The sequence below is a fragment of the Pleurodeles waltl genome, chromosome 5 (assembly GCF_031143425.1).
Source record: "Pleurodeles waltl isolate 20211129_DDA chromosome 5, aPleWal1.hap1.20221129, whole genome shotgun sequence".
Taxonomy (NCBI): domain Eukaryota; kingdom Metazoa; phylum Chordata; class Amphibia; order Caudata; family Salamandridae; genus Pleurodeles; species Pleurodeles waltl.
Window position 1 is genome coordinate 85,846,237 of NC_090444.1, and position 21,678 is coordinate 85,867,914.

At 48.1% G+C, this 21,678-nt stretch overlaps 1 protein-coding gene across 3 annotated transcripts in view; it reads left to right on the forward strand.

The window, feature by feature from the left end:
* GAREM2 (GRB2 associated regulator of MAPK1 subtype 2) overlaps positions 1-21,678 on the forward strand; it is a 450,933-nt gene that overhangs the window by 342,823 nt on the left and 86,432 nt on the right. The window lies entirely within an intron of this gene.

Below are 21,678 nucleotides of genomic sequence, written 5' to 3' on the forward strand. Positions count from 1 at the left end.
TATGGTTTGCTTAAATTATGAGCCGCACTATAACATACCTGTAATCTTTGTTTTTTTCAGTGAATTTCTATATTTTTTGTAAAGTAATTTTCATTACTATACACTAATCCAACCACTGCCACGCGCGGCCTTTGGCCATGTGCGGCAGTTGGCCGCACGGCCTGACCTGCGGCCAAACCACCCAACCTTATGCTGCGCATTGCCCTTAGGCCATGCGTAGCAGGAGTTGGCTGCAGCCTGTTTCTCTGTGTGTGACAGTAGATGTGAGGGGGTGCATATGGGGGTGAGAGTGAGTGTGAGAGTGTCTGTCTGGGTGTGTGAGCGGATGCATCAGTGTCTTAGTGGGGGCATCAGTCTCTGTGTGGGGTTGTGAGTGGGTGCATGAGGGTTTCAGTGGGTCTGTGATTGGGTGCACAAGGGCCTGAGTGGGTCTGTGAGTGGTGTGTGAGTGTCTGAGTGGGTCTGTGAGTGGGTGTGTGAGGGTCTGAGTGGGGCTGTGAGTGGGTGCACTAGGGTCTGAGTGGGTCTGTGAGTGGGTGCATGAGTGTGATTGGGTCTGTGAGTGGGTGCGTAAGGGTCTGAGTCGGTGTGTAATAGGTGAAAGAGATTAAAAAAGAGAAATTGAGAGATAGAAAGAGAGTGAGAGGGAGAGAGATAGAGAGTTTTATAGGCTTTGATGGATGATATACTAATAAACGGGATATTTCTGGGCAAATTGAAAAGAAAAATGTATTTATCAATTAAAAAGAGTGAAATCACCTTTCAGCATGAATCTTAAACTTTTACAGTTCAAAAGAAATTAATGTAGGGAAATGACCACAGACACACCTGGACTAGAACCCTCAACTTTCAGTGTGAGGGTCTGTGAGCTTAACTATTATGCCACAGGTGACTACTTACTGTAGTTGTTGCATTGAGAAACCACTATAATGACTATCTCTCTCACTCTCTTCCATCCCATTTTGGGATGGAAGAGAGAGTGACAGGACCGCAGGAGGAACCTCAAGCCCCCCGCAGTCCTAGCCAGCTCCCCTCGTCCTGTGGGAGCTGGCAGTGCTCCCACAAGCAGGGAGCAGCTTTAAGTAGCAGCTCCCTGCATGTGGAAGCAATGTTTTAATCTGTCTTCCCAGCACGCATATTTGTGTGCAGGGAAGACAGATGAAAACTCCACTTTCTGACAGTGGGAGCTGTCAGAAAGCGGACTTTGTTTGCTTTTGCTTGGTGGGAGCTGTCAAAGGTCCCACCAAGCAAAAGCAAACAGCTTTGTCCCAGGGGTGGGCACCACGGGACATAGCAGGAGCCGGCCCTAGGGAGTGGCGGTCCCCAGGGCCATCAGTGACTTCACGAGGTGAGCCGCATATCCCCTATCCAACAAGCATGTCCCCGGGGGGTGGTATTCCCTGGGGCTGCGAGGGTCTGAAACTGACACCTTATTGTTCCTTTTATTATAGACCCAGGGAGGTGGTGGTCTCCGGGTCTTCAGGGGACTGCGCCCCCGCTCTCTATTTGAATATAGCCCCGGGGAGGTGGCGGTCCCCAGGGCTGTGGGGTGGGGGGTCTGGGCGGGACTACTCATCCATTTTGATTATAGCCCCGGGAGGTGTCAGTCCCCGGGGATGCTGGGGGCTGGACGGCCCCCTGGATCCATTTTGATTATAGCCCTGGGGAGGTGTCAGTCCCGTTGCTCCAGGGGTGCCGTGTGGCCCCCCTGCATTAAGTTTGATAATAGCCCTGTGGAGGTGGTTGTCCCCAGAGCTGCTAGGGGATGGGTGGCACCCCACACAAAAAATGTATTTGCCCCTGGGAGGTGGTGGTCCCCAAAGCAGGGGGGGGGGCAGGCATTAAAAAATGAATGCCCCCTGGACTTTGCCCACCCAGAGGCTACAGTTAAACACGAGCAGGAGCCCACACTTGTTTTTTTTAAAAACATTTTTGCCGGATCCGCAGATCGCCACGAATCGCGGCAAAAACTTTAAGAAAATTCTTCTTAGTTCATGGGAGGGTCCCTTTGGGCCCCTAGCAACAGAACTAAGGGGTCAGGATGACTCTACCCTGGACCCTTTTTTTTTTTTTTTTTTTAAACGTTTTCTGGGACTCAGCTGAGGCCAAGTTCCAAGATGGCTGCCAACACTTCCTTGTTCAGCAGGAGATCGGCAGGGTTTGCGGAGCCTTTGTGTCCCTATATATACAAATTTGGATTTTCTTTAATTTCTCTAAATCTACTGAACGGAATTACACCAAATAACTAAAAGGCCTCTTTCTGGACCAAGAGCTACCTTTTGCCAAATTTGGTGTAATTCCGTCCAGTGTTTTGGGCGCTTTTGCTTTTTCTCAGCCCCCGCTTGATGGATTACCCCAAAACTTTCCAGACAGCAGCTGAAGAGACCACCGTTTTTTTGGGGGGAACATTTTGTGGAGATTCATCAAACGGTTCAAAGTTAATAGCAAAACAAAAAATGTTTTTTCTATAGAAACCAGGTCCTAAGTATAACTACCTAGTGGCAAGCGCCACTAGGTAAAAAAGTATATCTATCTATCTATACACACACACTAGTAAGGATCTCTCCCTAGAAAAGTACTCCTCTAGCAAAAGGGTCTTGGGACTTCGTCAGGGCGTAGAGCAAAAACCCCTGTTGTCTGTCCAGCATGCTAATTTCACTCAAAAACGGTAAGAATAAGTCTTACCTATGCCTGTCATTGAAAATGTTCCCTGCAAACTCCAGGGTCCTACAACAATAGTCACTATGGTGATCAAGGCGATAGTCCCGCTATAACGCCTAAACCTTGACCACCATAATGCTCCATCATAGGGACCCTTACTAGGGACCAAAACTTGTTGGCACTAGATAATGCTGGGATGTGGTGAGCCACTGCCACTCTAGTACACTCACTATTGAGAGTAGAACAATTATTTGCTTTTTCACCCTACCCTGAAGCTTACCTTGGCATTACACAGAGGTTGTTTTATGTTTGGAATATCTGGACCCCAGTGTTGGCCAGAACCAACATTTTCTGAGCTCCCTTTTCCCCTTGGGTTAATGTTGAGATCACCAAGTTGACATTGCCCTAACTCGGTGGGGCAGACTGGCCGGTGATGAAGCATGCCACAAATATGTGGGTGAGGCCTTTCCAGCCATGAACACATCAGTGTCTTAGGAACATTGGTAGATCTGGGCCCTATAACCAGAAATTAGGATTCCCTTGGGCAATACGAGTGAGCCACTTTGGATGTGGGTAGTGGCTGTAGGGCAGGGATCTGGTCCTCTAACTCGCCTTTGTGCGGTTATAGGACTCTCCATCAGCCTTATTTCACTTCCCTACTGGCCTTGGATAGAGTGGTCTTCACCTTCAATTGATAGGGAAGACTGTACCAGCTGGCTTTCTAGCCTTACCTGTGGCCTGCAGTCTAGGTTGACAGGACCCGGGGTAAAGTTTGGTGCCAAACAAAACACGTTATCAAGATCAGGGAAGATCAGTGTACAGCTAGAGATGCAGGCTCTCTTATACCACTTCACAATTGTGGGATAGGTGGAAACAAGCTTCCGAAGAGACCAGGAAGCTTCTTGCCTTATCCGCTCACATGGCATGGCCTGCACAGACTTTGGATAAAGGACCGAGCTACTTGGCCCAAAAAAAGCACTGAGTTGAGTGTTATCCTACAGTAGTCACTTGTAGTCATTGCAGTAATGTTATTTTACGACACAGTTTGAACACCACGGTTAGCTTTGGAAATGTCTATAACGGACGTCCAAGGGATACATTGGTGTGATTGATATGAGGCTGTGTGATGGTCCAGAACCCCAAAACTGGTCCCAGAATGCTTGTTTCTGGTCCAGGGAGAACCTGACCTGGCAGTTTGGGCTGGTCTGTTCCCACGGGGAGCAGGGTCAAAACTGATTTGCACATGGCTAGGCCCAAAGTGGAGTGGCACGGTGAGCAACAGAATGATGATTTTAACACAGATCTGTGACTGGGTGTGAGTGTTAAAAAAGTTTCAGTACTCCATCCATCATCCTTTTGTGTTGCTAAGGTGGTCTAGGTAACCACCACCCTATGTTTTAGGCCCTGGATATATGCAGGTCTGCTTTATACACTTTGCCACTTTATGTACTGGTGCCAATGAGATTAGCTCCTTTTTAGGGTTCGCCTGCACATGCGTTTGTGCGCTGGTTGCGAAATCTACTTAAAATGGGCTTAGAACTAACCACTTACTTACCTGAACTTACCACTGGCTTAGTCCAACATCGCTCTGATTTATGTGTTTCTGATTGGACCGCACGTCGTCTGCACATCGTCCTGCTTCCTTTCCTGTTGTCTTCTTCGTCTTCTTTGCCGTTCTTGATGTTGGGTTGCCTCTGGACCAAGTACTCCTTCCGGTCACTTCCCTTTGGGCACTGGCCAGTGTCCTTCCTCTAGCTATGATGCTGAAGGTACTCCTTTTTTCTTTCTGCATGCCGTCTTCTTTTTTCGCTGATGTCTTCGCTGATGTCTTCTCTGTCTTCTTTCTTCGTTGCCGTCTTCTTTCTTCTTCACCGCATGCCGTCTTCTCTGTCTTCTTTCTTTGCTACCCTTCTTCTTTCGTCTTTCTTTGCTGCGTCTTCTCTGTCTTCTTTCATCGTGGTTATCTTCTTTCTTTTTCTTTGCATGCTGTCTTCTTTCTCCTTTCTTCGCTGCTGTCTTCTTTCTTCTTCGCCACATGCTGTCTTCTGTCTTCTTTCTTCACTGCTGTCTTCTTTATTCTTTACCGCATGCTGTGTTCTATCTTCTTTCTTCACTGCCTTCTTTCTTCTTTACAGCATGCCATCTTCTGTCTTCTTTCTTCACTGTCATCTTCTTTCTTCTTTACCGCATTACATCTTCTGTGTTCTTTCTTCAGTGCTGTCTTCTTTCTTCTTCTTCACCGCATGCACTCTTCTGTCTTCTTTCTTCACTGCCGTCTTCTTTCTTCACTGCCGTCTTCTTTATTCTTTACCGCATGCTGTCTTCTGTCTTCTTTCTTCACTGCTGTCTTCTTTCTTCTTTACCTCATACCGTCTTCTGTTTTCTTTCTTCACTGCCATCTTCTTTCTTCTTCAGCGCATACCGTCTTCTTTCTTCACTGTCGTCTTCTTTCTTCATCTTCAGCGCATGCCGTCTTCTGTCTTTTTCTTCACTGCTGTCTTCTTTCTTCTTTACCGTATGCCGTCTTCTGTTTTCTTTTTCACTGCCATCTTCTTTCTTCTTGCCTTCTTTCTTCCATGCTGTCTTCTGTTTCCTTTTTCACTGCCATCTTCTTTCTTCCATGCCGTCTTCTTTCTCCTTTCTTCGCTGCTGTCTTCTTTCTTCTTCGCCGCCTGCTGACTTTGGTCTTCTTTTTTCACTGCTGTCTTCTTTATTCTTTATCAAATGCTGTGTTCTGTCTTCTTTCTTCACTGCCTTCTTCTTTACAGCATGCCATCTTGTGTCTTCTTTCTTCACTGCCATCTTCTTTCTTCTTTACTGCATTATGTCTTCTGTCTTCTTTCTTCAGTGCTGTATTCTTTCTTCTTCTTCACCGCATGCACTCTTCTGTCTTCTTTCTTCACTGCTGTCTTCTTTCTTCTTCACCGCATGCACTCTTCTGTCTTCTTTCTTCACTGCCGTCTTCTTTACCGCATGTTGTCTTCTTTCTTCACTGCTGTCTTCTTTCTTCTTTACCGCATGCTGTCTTCTGTCTTCTTTCTTCACTGCCATCTTCTTTCTTCCTCAGCTCATGCCGTCTTCTTTCTTCACTGCTGTCTTCTTTCTTCTTTACTGCATGCTGTCTTCTGTCTTCTTTCTTCACTGCTGTCTTCTTTCTTCTTTACTGCATACTGTCTTCTATCTTCTTTCTTCACTGTCATCTTCTTTCTTCTTCAGCTCATGCCGTCTTCTTTCTTCACTTCCGTCTTCTTTCTTCTTTACTGAATGCCGTCTTCTGTTTTCTTTTTCACTGCCATCTTCTTTCTTCTTGTCTTCTTTCTTCCATGTTGTCTTCTTTCTTTTTTGCCGCCTGCCATCATGCCAATAGGTTTTGCCTTTGTTTCTTCTTTCTATCTAAATGGATTAGAAATATTAGAAAAATGTTATTATAATAATGTTTGTTTTAAATTTGATAAACTTGCAGACTCTTTGCTGTATTTTGATTCCCCTGCATCTTTGTTTACACATGTTCCTAGGTTTTCTCAACCAGACCTGTGGTACATGCTGGTATTAAATGACAGCAAACAACAGGGATCTGATTCACAAAGCCATTTGAGCATTTGAGTATGTACCTTCAACTTCTCTAAATGGCATGATTTACAAGTGCACATTCACGAAAGAACTGAGCAAGGTGTATTTATTAGAAATACTGGCACCAGCTGACAAATGAAAGGCAGTTCTGCACCATGGCTAGTGCACCGGTAGAGAGCTGGTGAGCTGCCCACTGCACCCACGGGTGTGAGAATGTCTCAGAAGTCATGGAGGCACGCCAGTCGGCGCCTAGAGGGTATCACTGTTCCTGCAACTGTGAATGAAGGACCCGTGCCCAGTGAAACCTGGCAAAATAAAGGAAATAAAGGCAAAAACACTGGTGCTTCCTTACAGGCATGGTGAAAGTATGTAATATGGGCCCTTTGCATAAAAAAATAATGCAGCTGTGGTGCTAACAGTGCACTACACTGATCAATATTTACAAACTGATGAAAAGGATCCAATGCATCAGTTTGCAAAACCCTGTGTCACATTTTACCTGTGCCAGGTATAATGTATGCAGGTAGGCGTTCCCTCGGAAAAGCCATGTAGAACTAATGCAGTGAAATTCACAACTTTTCACTGCGTCATTTTCTGACTTCACTCCATCTACATTTTACCACCACTGCAGAACAGGCGTAAAATTGGCACAGGGCTTTTCCTATGGGACTCTCCTCGCATTGCATCAGTTTAACGACGCAACTACAGCAATGCAGCAGTTTAGTGCCAACAACTACATCAGAAATTCTGACACATCTGTGAAACCATGCGCGATGGAGCTCTGTATTGTAAATACAGCGCATCCATGGCATCGTTAGGGGATGTGTGGCAGGAGCAAGAAATCTGGCGCTTCAATGAGGATGAGTCAGATGCTTGTAAGTGAGGCCTGTGTGTCTAAGCTGGCAGCAATCATCTTTGAGGCATCTATTTCAACGCCTGTATTTGGCCTTCTTGAACCTCAACTCACCAAGATGCCAGGGGTCGACAAAGGGACATCACAGACCCTTTGAACTCTGATGACCTCGTCCAAATGACCCTTCGTCCCACCCTTACTTGCTCAACAGCGTTCTATTTCCTTCTGAATAGTGTGGATGAACTCCGGTTGTGGAAGATGCAGGTGGTAAGGATGCCTTTAAGAGCTCTGTTATTTGCTGTTGCAGCTGCCCTCATGCCACCTGAATCCAGGGGTAGCCAGGACAGTGCCAGCGTTTCCAAAGGGAATGCCAGGGGCAGCAGCTTCATGTTCATCTGTGGTTGGCTTTCCCCTTCCCTGTGGCCGACACAGCCCCTCCCGCCTTGTGTCTGCAGCTGTGCAGAATGTGTCAGGTGAAGGCCGACACACAGCTGCAGTGGTGCGCCCTGTGACACGCCTGCTTGTGAAGCGTTGCACAGATGTACCCTCAGTCATCATTGTTTTGGTTCAGAATTGCTCCCTAAAACGTGTTGTGGTGACGCCACAACCTCTGCCGGTGCACCAGACAACGACACAAAGGGGCATATTTAAGATCCCCTAGCACCACCTTAGTCCTGCCATAGTATCTTTTTTTTTACACGGAGGCAGCGCTAAAGTGGCTTTTCTGACGCGCAGTATAAACAAAGTGGCACTATGCATGCATTGTGCCACTTGGTAATCCCTTGCGCCACATTATGCCTGCGCCAGGCATAATGTATGCAAGGGAGCATTCCGGCGCAAGGAGGCCCGCAAAAATGCCGCAGTGAAATGTAAAAGATTTCACTGTGCCATTTTTGGCGTCATTTTTAACGCCTGCTCCGAACAGGCGTTAAAATGACGCTCCCATAGAAACCTATGGGCCTCCTTGCACTTTGCTGGAGTAGAGTCAACATTTTAATGCTAGTTCAGCATATTATAAATACAGCACAAACATGGTGTCATTAGGTGCCGGTAGAGGGGCGCAAGAACCGTGGCGCATCGTAGCTGAAGCACCACTTTTTCTTAAATATGGGCCAAAGTGTCACCTTCAAGGTCCTCGGTTGTAGGGGTGTAAAGCTGGCTCCTGCAGAGCTGGGGGTGCCCAACCCACCGGGGGTTGGGGGGACATTCAGTCCGAGGCCAATGAATATCTGTGAGATATGAGGAACTCAGGGGCCCCTCGTCATATTCTGTATGGGGGGCCCATCATTTTGCATAACCACACTGCTGGTTTCACGGTGTTGATGACTCGGTTGTAAAGTGTTATTTGCACCCCACATGGAATGCTGAGATTGGTTCATCCAATTTACTTGCCTGCATCCTAGCAGAGAGAAAGAGAGACGCATTGCCCATGAGCTGCCAGGCATTAACAGATGTTAATTCCAATTCTCCTCATCACGCACCCTTGCCTTCAATTTGAGCTCGTTATAGTAGTGCGGGCCATTAACAGCAGGTAATGCCCTCTGCACAGAGCCTGAACCAATGTTAATACCTCAAGTAGAAGCATTAATTCTTACAAGAGGGCCGGGAAGAGCTGAAGTCGTGTGATGGGTTCATGCTGACGTGCGATCTCTAGTTCGCAATAGGTTTCCAGTCTCAGCAACCCTCCGGTGCGAGCTCTCGAGCTGTCAGCGTGACCCCCACCGCCCCCTCCCCTCCTGATGGCTCTCCCGGGCCGCAGCCATATCTCAGTGGGAGGAATGACAGCCCGGGAGCCGAGGGTGAGTTACTGCCTCGGTCCACGTGGATTTGATTTTCGAGCACTCCCGGCACGCACGTGCGCTAATGCCCGGTATCTGATTTACAAGCAGCGAGAATTAGGGTCCATTATCCCAACCCTTCTCCGCCGGTGCCCAGACAGCCGGAAGGTTTTTCCTTTTGCAGCTTCAGCATTAGCTTCCGGTCACCGGGCTTTGCTTTCAGAGATCCCGCTATTGGAGTGGTATGGATCAGTGATCGGTGGGGCGGGCATGTGAGTGGGCACGCTCCAGGGTTGTCGTTTAGGGGTCGCCAGAGGCCGCAGGTGCGACCCCTGGCTGGCCCCTTGCGACTCCTGCCACTGCCTTTGCACCCCCTGGCACTGCGTTTGCGACCCCTGGCACTGCCTTTGCAACCACTGGCTGGCCCCTAGCGACCCCTGGCACTGCCTTTGCACCCCCCGGCACTGCCTTTGCAACCACTGGCTGGCCCCTTGCGATCCCTGGCACTGCCTTTGCGCCCCCTGGCGCTGTCTTTGTGACCTCTGGCACTGCCTTTGTGACCCCTGGCTGACCCCTTGTGACCCCTGGCTGGCCCCTTTCGACCTCTGGCACTGCGTTTGCGACCCCTGGCTGGCCCCTTGCAACCCCTGGCACTGCCTTTGCGACCCCTGGCTGGTCCCTTGCGACCCATGGCACTGCCTTTGCGACCCCTGGCACTGCGTTTGCGACCCCTTGGCACTGAGTTTGCGACCCCTGGCTGGCCCCTTGTGACCCTTGGCATTGTGTTTGCGTCCCCTGGCTGGCCCCTTGCGACCCCTGGCACTGCCTATGCGACCCGCTGGCACTGCCTTTGCGACCCCTGGCTGGCCCCTTGTGACCCCTGGCACTGCCTTTGCGACCCCCTGGCACTGCCTGTGCGACCCCTGGCTGGTCCCTTGCGACCCCTGGCACTGCCTTTGCGCCCTGGGCTCAGAGGTGGCAACTTCAGTGCCAGGAACGCACTGGCAGCTCGTCCTTAAGGACTTCCAGTTCGGGCTCCACTTTTCTCGTTTTCCATCAGTTTTTTTTAATTACACTAATATTATTCACTATGAATGTGATAAAAAATGGGGTACAATTAGCTGTAATATGACCTTCTATGGCAGCAGAGACAAGTAAAATATTATTTTAAATGTATGTTGAGTGCGTGCTTGCGGGTGAGAGTGTGTTTATGGAAGTGAGAGTGTGTGTGTGAGTGTATGTGTAAGCATCTGTGTGTGAGTGAAAGTGAAGGTCAAATGGGGTGTGATGTCACTTCTGCTACCCCTGGCATTGTGGTTTATTTACTTCCCTGGCACGTTCTGCTCCTGTATCCTCTTCTCAAATCATGTGATATGTTCAATTAAGTTATCCTACAGAACTAAACACGATTTACATATAAAATTGACCTTTTCCATTAAGCACAACATAGAACAGTTTACGTTTCAGCATATTATTTCACACGTCAATGGTAGTCTCAGCAAACAGGACAAGAGGCTGAGTCCTTACTGTTGAGATACTGACACAAGGCCCAGCCGAAATTTTAATTACGTCAGCGTACTGTTGGTAATTTTGTGTTACAATTGTGTGCAGCAAAATTATAGTGCGGGAGCACAGGAACAACTCGAGCAACCAGAATGCCAGCAACTGCTGTTTGCACCTGATTTAAGCACAAAACTCACCGTTGTGTCAAAAACTGACGCGAGGAAGAATTTCACTCTACAAATCAGCACTAAATGATGGATTTCTATTTTGTGTAATATTGCATAATTTTCTTGCAATTTTCCAGAAATTTCACATAATTACACAAAAGCAAATTGCATGAATTTTGCACCCCCGTACCTGACCAGCAGACTGCACCCCTTTTTCTGTGTCACGCACCCTCTATTTTGTACCAAGCTGCTCCTCCTTAGAGGTTTACTTAAAACCACTGTGGCTGCTGGTCCACAAATGGGGTTCTTGTAGGTAGCAGGCACCGAGTGGCCTAGGGTTGGATGACCTGAGCGGGGATGTGATGCAGTGATTTTGTGGCCACCAGTGGACACTTCAGCCTTGGGGTCTATATCCTAGCTTCCCCCCTAAAACTGCAAACTTCGCACTTGTATAGCAATACTCACCTGTTAGGGTCTCAAGGCACTGTATGCATACCACTGTGGAACCACTCCTGGCTTTTCCCTGTGAGGCGCCCACTCCACCACAGCCCCAGGGTGAAGCCAGGAATCCAAGCGCTGTGAGGGCTATTGTGAAGATTAAGAAAGCTACTGCCCAGAGTTACAGAGTGGGGCCCATTAATTAGGTTAGGCACCGAGGTGAGAATTATCTGGTCCAAGGGAACTGAGCCCAAGACCAAGCAAGGTGGGGAATTGAACCCTGGTCCCCGGCCAGATTTCTGCATCAGGGTCTGCCACTCTAACCATTGTGCCACACTTCTCCACTTGTGCCAAACTTCTCCAAGGAGCACTGCACAGTCTGTCAAGTGAGTTTTCATCCTAATACTTCATCTACTCCTTGTTATCTGTGATGTGGAAGAGGTGTTTTCATGTACACTGGTGCAGGGTCCAATGCTGAAGCCGCCTCAGAGGATGTTGTTCTCCCACACACTTTTCACCACTAGATCACTAAGTTCTCCTACACACCTGGAGGGTATTTGCTTTGGAGTTTGTATTATGCAGCTAATCTTCACTCACTCATTTCCCAATTCTTTCTTTTGAGTGTCTACTATTGTTACACTCTCCTTGCCCAGCAGTCTTATCCCCACACACTCTTCAACACAGAGTTCTGCCCACAGTTCGTCTTCCCTGCCCAGGAAGGTAATTTAGTCTGAGATGCTGAGTGAACTGTGAGGCGGTGTCTGATCCAGTGGTGGTTTTCTAAGGTGGGTTGTGGATCCCAGGGTTGGATAAGAGTCTACTGATGTTACTGTTCCTCTCATCTGGAGGTCATCAGCAGCTACAGATTTTGAGGCCCACGTCCTGTGTGTCTCTCTGCAAACTTTTCCTTGCATGTCATGGGGCATAATAAGAAGCCCTGTTAAGTCGTGGTGCAAGAGCGATGCAAGCCCAAAATAAGATTTATAAAGCCACGCAAGGCTACCTTATCTGGGGTAAGGCTTGCAGTGCAAATCGCTGTGCTGTGTTACTCTGCCACAGGGAGGCATTCCACTGGACAACAGCGAAACTGCAGCCCTCATCCTCCTCGACCTTTCGGCCACGTTCAACACCGTCTGCCACCGCACCCTAAGCTCACGCCTCACCAATGCAGGAATCCGCAACAGAGCCCTGGACTGGGTCACCTCCTTTCGTACCAGCAGAACCCAGAGAGCCGCCTCCCCCCGTTCTGCTCGGAGGCCACCAAAATTATCTGCGGCGTACCCCAGGGTTCGTCCCTCAGCCCGACCTTCTTCAACGTACATGGTCCTGCTCGCTAACATCGCCGGATCCCACAACCTCAACATCATCTCATACGCCGACAACACCCAGCTGATCCTCTCCCTCACCAAGGACTACGCCAAGACCAACCTCCACGAAGGAATGAAGGCCATCACCGAATGAATGAAGAGCAGCTGCCTCAAACTCAATTCCGACAAGATGGAAGTCCTCATCTACGGCTCCATCACCTCTGCATGGGATGACTCCTGGTGGTCTGCCTCTCTCGGAGCCGCTCCAACTCCCACTGACCATGCACGCAACCTGGGATTCATCCTGGACTCCTCATTATCCATGACCTAGCAAGTAAACGCCATCTCCTCCTCCTGCTTCAACACCCTCCGCATGCTCAGAAAGATCTACAAATGGATACCCACTGAAGCCAGAAGAACAGTCACCCAAGGCCTCGTAAGCAGCAAACTGGACTACAGCATTGCCCTCTACGCAGGAACCACGTCCAAACTCCAGAAGAGGCTGCAACGCATTCAGAATGCCTCCGCACGCTACATCCTGGACATCCCCTGCCACTGCCACATCACAGACCACAAGAGAAACCTGCACTCACTGGCTCCCAGTCAACAAGAGAATCACCTTCAAACTCCTCACCCACACTCACAAAGCACTGCACAACACCGGACCAGAATACCTCAACAAACGACTCTCCTTCTACACCCGACCCGGCATCTCTACTCTGCCGACCTCTCCATCGCAATTGTCCCACGCGTCCGCAGAACTACAACCGTCGGTAGGTCATTCACGCACCACCCGCCAAAACATGGAACACTCTTCCCACCCACCTGCACCAGACCAAAGACCTCCTTACCTTTAGGAAACTTCTCAAGACCTGGCTGTTAAGAGCAGTAGCAGGACCTCCCCCCTGCTCCCCCTTCCCCTCAGCGCCTTAAGACCCTCACGGGTGAGTAGTGCGCTTTACAAATTCCTGATTGATTGATTGATTGATGGGTGTTGTGTGGGTATTCCCATACAATATTCATGGATCTTGACACATTGCCTGATTTACCATTACTGTTAGACCTGGAGATGTGCCAAAATGCTACGCCTTCCCAGCTGAGGTGTAACAAGGAGAAATATCTTTATTTCTCCTAGTTTTTAAACCTTTCTGTGTCTCCTACACTCTACCAAAAAGAGGAAAATGCCTCAGGGGATTAAAAGAATCCTCCTTACAACGCAGGCACCCTTGGAGTGCCATTTTGGCAGCCTGCATTGGCTCTAGGCTGCCAAAACAGCGCCAGCACCGGGACAAAGGTAGAAAAGTGCCGTAGACTTTTCAATACAGTGCAATGCTGCCCTTTCCCTGTGAGGTTGCGCAACGCAGCAAGGTGACTTGCTATGCTGAGCTGGTTGACTAGGCAGAAATATGACCCCAGTATCTGAGCCCTGGGACTTGGCCTGTGAGGGAGTCACTGAGATGCCAGGCTCACAAAGTGTAGCACGTAGCCAGGCTTGACCATGTCAGACACAAAAAGGGTGGCCGATGCCAGGTAGATCTCACTGTACCTCTTGTGCCCAGAAGAGCCCATGAGACCCACGTGGTTTCAAAGTAATAACACACAATGCTTTTGTTCATGCCCTTGAAATCTTATGATAAACGTTGCTTGCTTCACCACATGACACTGGAACACATAGACACATAGATACAAATGAGGATAGCCAGTCTTTGCCAGCTGACAGTCTACCTCTGCGGAGTAGGTAGGCTCACAGCTAAATATTGAAGGTCAACAAAGAAAAACAAGTTTGTCTAGTTTGCCTGATGTGTCTGTCCCTAAAGACTGGTCCTGGTCTCCAGATCTGTCTTCGCTCTCACCTCATGATTACTTCCCTGGCTACTGAATGTGTCTGATGGCCATGGTTGGTGCCAAATCCAGGAATTTACCACCTTTTCTGTAAATAACTTTGAATACTCCTGGGCCTTCCATGAAGGCTCCCCCATCCATTAATGTATTTATAGCTCTGACCTATTTAAATGTCTCTCTCATATCTCCCCTCTCTTCCAAAAGTACAGGGCTACTACCTCTGGTATTGGTCATGACTCACTTTCTGGAATATTTCTGGAAAACAAGGTAGGTGGGACACCATCAGGATTTCATCTTGAGGGAATGGATTAGGAGCTAAGTGTGTTACTCCTTGTGTGAATTTCTGGATCACTAGACTCCAACAGGGAGGAGAATGGAAGCTTTGGGAGACTGGGCGATGGAGAGGGAGGGTGTTAGACCACTAACCAGTGGGGAAGATGGTTACGGCTCCCAGACGTGAGTATTCCCACAGTGAGGACACAGTGGTTAAACACAGAGAGGGACTTGAAGAGCTTAAAGGTCCATCAAAGAAGCTCCATAAGATACCATGTTGTACAATAAGTATGCAGTTACTAAGAAGGGATGAAGGGAAGAGGAAGAGAAAGAAAGTCAGTAGAGAAAGAAAGAAAAAGAAAGACTTCCACTTCCCTGCCAACATATAGCACTATAGAGGACAAAGTAGTGTCAGTCTTTTAAAGAGATGGACTGAATCCTACCCTGGCACATCAGTCCCTTGGGAGATCAGGGGAGGCTGGTGCAGAGTCTACCACGCCTCACATATCCCTGCCAGGAGACATTAGGGAGGAGCCATCCTGTCGGGAAACAGTTCAGTATCCCAGAAGACCAGAAGGGACCACACCAGGGCACGCGTCTAAATACCTGTCCCTAAGAAACGCGGTCTCATTGTTGGGACTGTTAAGAAACTCCCTCTTCCTCCCCTTTTTTTACTTCTCGTAATTGATCCAATAGACCCACTGATTGGTTAAAAGCTCCGCATCACCGGTGTTACACCGGCATATGAGCCAATGGACTCTAGCTCTCTCTCACTGCATCTCAGAAGCATCATCCTAAATCCTCTTTTCTGGACTCTAGCTCTCTCTCACTGCATCTCAGAAGCATCATCTTAAATCCTCTTTTCTGGTTCTTGTCAATACTATTTTAAAATTGTCATTGTTGTGGCTATACCGAGGCCAAGAAGAAACAGAGACTCAGCTGTTAAATGTCTTTGCCTTTAAGTCTCAGCTTGGGATGCTTGCTCCCCCTTCACGCTAAACCCAGAGGCAACTGAAGTGGGAGCACAATTTAGGGTCCTCTGCCTAATTGACAAAGCCATGCACAGCCATGGTGCGGGCAACAGTAACGGACCCAGTACGGCAAGGATCACTGCACCACGATGCCCCTGCGCAACTTGATTTTTACCCCTCTGGATTCAGTAAATTCAAAGTCCACTGAAGATACTCCATGTGTAGATGTACTCCACCAGCAGCCTCCCAGGCTGTGCTGGCCTAGGGGTAAATACGAAATGTACCGCATCCGCATTCAAGGGGGTACAACTGGCCAATCATATCAGGCGATGAAGAGTGGCAGATAGAGGTAGTTACGTGTGTTTGTGAGTGTTTTTTTGTGCTATGCATTTTTGCATGTAGTGTGCATTCTGTGAGTGTATTGTGTTTGTGTGTGATATGTTTACGTATTTATGCATATTTATGTTATAGGTGTGTGCTTTGTGTTTGCATGTGTAATCGGATCATAATCCATTGGAAACAACACTACAATGGGATTGTGTCCCCGCACCCATACCAACATTGCGCATGCAACCTCCACTTCTGGAAGACGCAGTATACAGAAGCACAACTGGCACTACCATTGATGACTACTTCTCCACTAATGAGGGTACAGCCTCATCACTGCTGACGGAATGGGAGGCTTTCAAAGTAGTGATTAGAGGGGTGTCAATAAACGTGGCGACGGGGACCAGGCGCAAGTTCCTAAACGACCTTGCCCATATAGAAAATAGCATCGGCAAATTAGAACGAAAAGCAGTTGATAATCCCAATCAAATGATGAAATTGCAAAAGCTCAAGATCCACCACGCTGAAACACTGGAACAATTACAGGTCTATGACCTCACCACATACACGCCGAAGGGGACAGGGCTGGTACACTTCTGGCATGCATGATACAATCTCCCAGATCCCCCACCCCGATCCTCAATGTGCTGTCTCACTCACACCAACAATGCTCCACACAGCTGACAGAAAACCAAGCATTCCAAGAAAATTACATTGCAATATACAAAGCTGGCACTCCACCTCCGCCTGAACTTAACAAGGACTTCATGAGGGACCTTCAGCTCCCTCGATTGGATAGATAGACCCGTATACAGCTTGAGGCACCAATCGCAGAGAAGGGAATCCATGCGGCCGTAAGGGAGCTACCCCGCAATAAGACCATGGGGGGGGGGACAGACTGCCCATTGAATTATACATGACAATTGCTGCACAACGTACACTGCGGTTAGGCAAATTATATGAAACAGTATATGGCGTAAGGAGAATTCCAGCGACAATGAGCCAGGCCCTCGTCAACTCCCTATTGAAACCAGGCTGTCCACCTGAAACATTGTCATCATATCGACCATTATCGATCTTAACCACAGACTCTGTAGGGTCTTGGCGCAGAGACTACTTCCCCTTCACCACGGTTGCTGATTAATTCCCCGTAGATGCACATCTCTGAATATCAGACGTTTGTATCAGACCATGGAATCAGCCAACACTGCCGTTCCCAGAGCAGGCTGCTATTCATTAGACTTACAGCAAGCATTTGATTCGATGGAATGCAAATACCTCTTTTCAGCACTCAGGAAATTCCACCTCCCGGCTGCATTTATCAAATGGGTGAAAGTACTATACACTCACCGAACAGCCAGGGCAAAAACCGGAGGAAATATCTTGCCACCCTACTCAGTATCCTGAGGCACGTGCTAAGGCTGGCCTTTGTCCCCAGTGCTATTTGTCCTGGCGATGGAGCCCCTGGCACAAGGGCTGAGGCAGGAAGGAGAGTCCCGGGGCATAAGGGATGAACACCAATTATATTTAGTCTCCTTATATGCAGACGACATGCTCATCTACGTGAAGGACATGGACATGAACCATACGCAGATAGGTGACACCCTCCATCGATTCAGGGTAATCTCCGGGCAGCAAGTGAACCACACTAAATCACAAGCATTCTCCTTCCGAGACACACTATCTCGCACTGATGCAGTCTATATGGGGGCAAGAGCGATCCCAGTCGCTCACCACACTTTTAAATACTTAGGAGTCAATATATACTGATGCCACACTGATCTGCTAGATGGTCATTTACAGAAGGCAATAACATCCCTACGGGCTCAAGTAAAGTTCTGGATCACCCTCCCTCTGGCGGGGGCCGGCCGCCTAGCATTGGCCAAAATGGTTATGTTACCCAGGTTGCTGCACTATTTAGTAAATCTCCCCATACTCATAAGAATGGAAATTTATCACGGAATATGCAATCCATATCCCCTGCAACTCACGTATCAAGTTTATACCATACACTATATTCCATAGAGCATATTTAAGCCCGTTAAAAGTGCACACTCTCTTCCCTTCAGCAGCATCCACCTGTCCTCGCTGCCACGTGGAGGATGCTGACCTCCTACACATGTTGTGGGCATGCCCCTCCGTGAGACCCTTCTGGGAGAGTGTCCACGAAGCACTAAGTGCAGTAACAGAATTAACACATTGGGACTCAGCAGAACACTGCATATTAGGACTATATCCGAGACCCAAGGGCTCCGGCGTGATGGCGAGATTCACGGATCTGAGCTTGGTGGTAGCTAAGCGTCGGATAACAAGCTGTCGGACATCGGCAACCCCTCCAGCGGGATCATCATGGCAGGCGTATATGTTCCGTTGGAGTAAAGCAGAAAGCGCGGCACTCCACCGTGTATAATATAGAGGATGGTGGAAACGCCCTATTTCCGCGGCCTGAGATTTGATGCTAGTGCAATTCCGACAACGGGGCTCTGAGGCTGAATATTGCAAAGATCCACAATTCTAGGATGACCCTCCTAATTGGGCAAGATGACCAGACCAGTCTTATAACTCAAGCAGCTTCCCTACTTCCTGAAACCAGTTACCCACCTGTGTACTACACATTACCAGGGGTGTCCCACCTCCACTGGTCTCCTTAATCCTGGAGTGCATGAGGGCTGCAAGAAGACATGGTGCATGGTGGGCGGGCGGGGTAAGGAGTTGTTAAGTTTGATATGAGAACAGAAAGTTATTCACTGTGGAAACGGGGTACTTCTAGGTGGCAACATACAGATCATTCATGAATCAACAGTCTTGGAATTTGGTCATATATTGTTCCTATTATAATATCACTGAATGATGTCAATTCTGCTCGTAGTACCCAATATATTGCTCAAGACGGTTTCATGTCTTTTGTTAACAAGCGTATCCATAAAATCTAATACAATATGTTTGTTTTTTAATGTTTGCATGCATGTTTGTGCTTGTATCATGTGTGTGGTGCAGACTCCCTGAGCGATTGCTGTCTGCACTGCACAACCCTCCCTTGAGGGGACTGGACACCAGACCTCCAAGAGAGCTTGCCTTAAACTGGACCACGAAGCATAAATGGACCAACAGAGAATGAACTGGCAAGGGGTCTCTGGAAGAATATATTATATATTTCTAAACCAAACACTAGTAAACGGCAGACTTCAGTGACTGCTTAATCAAGTAAACATCCGAAGCCACTCAAAGCCAATCATTGACAGGCCCAACACAGGCAGCCCTATCTCGCAGAGCACATATGGGTCCAAGACAGCCAAGGGTTGGTACTGTGACAAAGTGCAGACAACATCCGTCCTTCTCCAGATATGAGTTGAGGACCAACAGAGCTTCCCCTGCCTTGCAGACTAAGTTATACCCCCTGGGAAAGCCGACCACACACCTCAGTAATCTCTCCTTGATGGAGCTCATTACCATAACACCATGATGTGCCACGGGGCCAGGGGGTGGGTGAGGGGTGTGCCTATGGTTCAGAAGGATCTGGGAGGATGATGTTCACCTCTACCAGGTCTCACTGAAGGTGCTCACCATAGAGATGACTCCTAGGCAAAGAGTCACCTCCGTAAGACTGAGTTGCCCTGAGTGGGAGTCAAAGAGTGAACCCCAGGGGACTGAAGCCGCTGTGGTGTTGGTCTGAAGAAAGTGAATCACCCTGGAACCATCAAAACCTTGCAGCCCAGTTGGTCAGACGTAAATATTACCAAGGGGAGTTGAGGACTTGCAGAGAGTAATCCAGGGGTATAAATTTGGTGAACATAACATCATTTGCGCTTTGTGCTACTCCGGAGTTTGTGGCAACTTGTCTCTGTCCCCATCCTTAAGTCTGCTGGTGAAGGACAGTTATTTTCACTACGTCTTCGATTAGTCCCTCTTGCTGGGAGTGGGTTGCTCTGGTTCCAGAGTCGTGTGAAGGTTTTGTTCCTTAGGTCCGTATTTATACTTTTTTTTAGCGCCGCATTTGCGCCGCTTTTTGACGCAAAACGGCGCAAACCTACAAAATACAATGGTATTTTGCATGTTTGCGCCGTTTTTGCGTCAAAAAACGACGCAAATGCGGCGCAAAAAAAGTATAAATACGGGCTTTAGTGTTTCAGAAGTATCGCAGTTTGAATTAACGGATTAATTCTAACTTTAAACTCAAGTTTCCTGGTTCCAACTGCTGTACTGATGGATTCTACAGGTGCATCACGCTCTGTGGGCGTCTTTGACCAAGCTTGGTGACCAGGACCAGGCAGTTTTCTGATATGAGCCAGTGAAATTTGATATCCCCAGGGTGACTTAATTTGTGTGTATTCCCATCTCTAGGATTGCTAGTCCCATACTCTAACAGTGTCTAAGAGAGTTGCTGGTCTCTTCTCTGAGCTGTAACTTGTGCCCAGCACACTGACCACAAGAGCACCCATTAAACCTGTTGTATCAAGACCTCGAGAAACCAGCCTTTTGGAAAGTTTAAAGTCCCCTCCTTCACTTTTGTGGGACCCCTTCCAATGCAAGTGGGGGGCATGTGCATGACTAGGGTTTTGCAACTTTTGGCAATTACTAGCCGGCAATTACTTCTACTCAGGCACATTAGGTTGTCTCTTGTACCCAAGATTACTGGGAAACCAGGCAAAGGTAAAATGTATCATCACGCTTGAACTGATCAGAGAAGGTTGACATAATTCTTCTAAATCTGAGGGCAATCTTGAAATGGTAACATCATGATACAGTATGTAGAACACCGTTCCAAGGTGTCCACCCACTTCTGCCTTTGACTGTATTGTCCTAGGAGTGACTGCATTTTGCCTGATCACATATGCGCATCCACCTGAAAATGATTGCCCTTCACTACCAGGGCCGGAGGGCCAGTCCTTCAGCTTTCATTTTTTTCATTTTATAGGTCTCCTTTCATTTCTTTCCTTCTGATTTTTTATTTTGTTTGTGTGCATTTTTAGTGTGTCCTGCAACTCCCCACATAGTTCTACAGCACCGCATGCTTGCAATGCACGCATTTCATGTGGCGACTGCTTCTATGCTGGATGGGTGTCCACCTTGGAATGGTATTCTCCATAGTGTATCATAGTTTTACTATTCCAAGATTGCCACCATGTTTAATGTTAGAAGAGTTATGTTAATTTATCTCCCATCAGTACAACAGTTATACACTTTGTAAAATACCTTTCTGTGATGGCTGTCAAGCACAAGGTTTATTGCGTGGCCATCTTGAAAATGTGTTGCGAATAGTGTAGCATTGCTTAACCACTCCAAGATGGCAAACAGATTGCTTTTGTCATGGTGGCCACGTTGGAACTTAAAAACAATGATACGTTGGACAAAACATTGAAAGACTAACGCTGCTAAGCTTAATTTGATTTTTTTATATAGTAAGACTATGCCTGTATGTTTAGGTGGCAGCATGTTTCTTTTATCTACTATTACGTTTTTACTATATCTTGCATATGTTTATTGAGTTTGTGTGTTTATGTTTTATTGTGGGTGGGTAAGTGGGTGAATGCAATATGAGTGAGCGGGTTAATTAATAGATGCATGACTGCAAGGATGAGTGACAAATTGCATGTGGGATGAATTACTGAGTACCTAAACTCATCAGTAAATGGAAAGGCACTTTTAATTAGAAGCAAAGACTATTGCCAATGGCACTGTCAATGCTTGTTTCTCTTTCTAACAGACATAGGGGGTGATTCCGACCCCGGCGGTCAAGGACCGCCGGGGCCGGGGATGCGGGAGCACCGCCAACAGGCTGGCGGTGCTCCGTCGGGCATTCTGACCGCGGCGGTTCAGCCGCGGTCAGAAACGGAAAGTCGGCGGTCTCCCGCCGACTTTCCGCTGCCCGGGAGAATCCTCCACGGCGGCGGAGCGCGCTCCGCCGCCATGGGGATTCTGACACCCCCTACCGCCATGGCGGTAGGGGGTGCCGCGGGGCCCCTGGGGGCCCCTGCAGTGCCCATGCCA